Consider the following 835-nt stretch of genomic DNA (forward strand, 5'->3'; position numbering starts at 1 on the left):
GACACGGGTCTCCCCCTGGACACCCGGTACTGGGCATGGCCCCCACTTGGACATCTGGCCCTGGACATGGGCCTCCCCCTGGACACCCGGTGCTGGGCATGGTCCTCTCCCTGGATGCCTGGAACTGGACAAGGCCCTCTCCCCTGGACACCAGGCCCAGGACACGGCCCTCCACTGGCCCTGGACACGGGCCTCCCCATGGACACCCGGTGCTGGGCATGGCCCTCTCCCTGGATGCCTGGATCTGGTCAAGGCCCTCTCCCCTGGACACCAGGCCCAGGTCACGGGCCTCCCCCTGGACCTGGACACGGGTCTCCCCCTGGACACCCGGTACTGAGCATGGCCCCCACCCTGGACATTGGCCCTGGACACGGGCCTCTCCTGGGACACCAGGTGCTGGTCATCGTCCTCTCCCTGGATGCCTGGAACTGGACATGGCCCTCCCCCTGGCCCTGGACACAGGCCTCCCCATGGACACCCGGTGCTGGTCATGGCCCTCTCCCTGGACGCCTGGAACTGGACAAGGCCCTCTCCCCTGGACACCAGGCCCAGGACACGGCCCTCCACTGGCCCTGGACACGGGCCTCCCCCTGGACACCCGGTGCTGGGCATGGCCCTCTCCCTGGATGCCTGGATCTGGTCAAGGCCCTCTCCCCTGGACACCAGGCCCAGGTCACAGGCCTCCCCCTGGACCTGGACACGGGTCTCCCCCTGGACACCCGGTACTGAGCATGGCCCCCACCCTGGACATTGGCCCTGGACACGGGCCTCCCCCGGGACACCAGGTGCTGGTCATCGTCCTCTCCTTGGATGCCTGGAACTGGACATGGCCCTC

General features: G+C 68.7%; 1 protein-coding gene across 1 annotated transcript in view; it reads right to left on the minus strand.

Annotated features, from left to right (window-relative positions):
- Positions 1–835, minus strand: part of HDHD1 (haloacid dehalogenase-like hydrolase domain containing 1) — a 43,358-nt gene that overhangs the window by 41,390 nt on the left and 1,133 nt on the right. The gene's annotated exons all lie outside the window — the stretch shown is intronic.

This window comes from Condylura cristata, unplaced genomic scaffold, assembly GCF_000260355.1.
Source record: "Condylura cristata isolate star-nosed mole 26May11 unplaced genomic scaffold, ConCri1.0 scaffold00027, whole genome shotgun sequence".
NCBI lineage: Eukaryota > Metazoa > Chordata > Mammalia > Eulipotyphla > Talpidae > Condylura > Condylura cristata.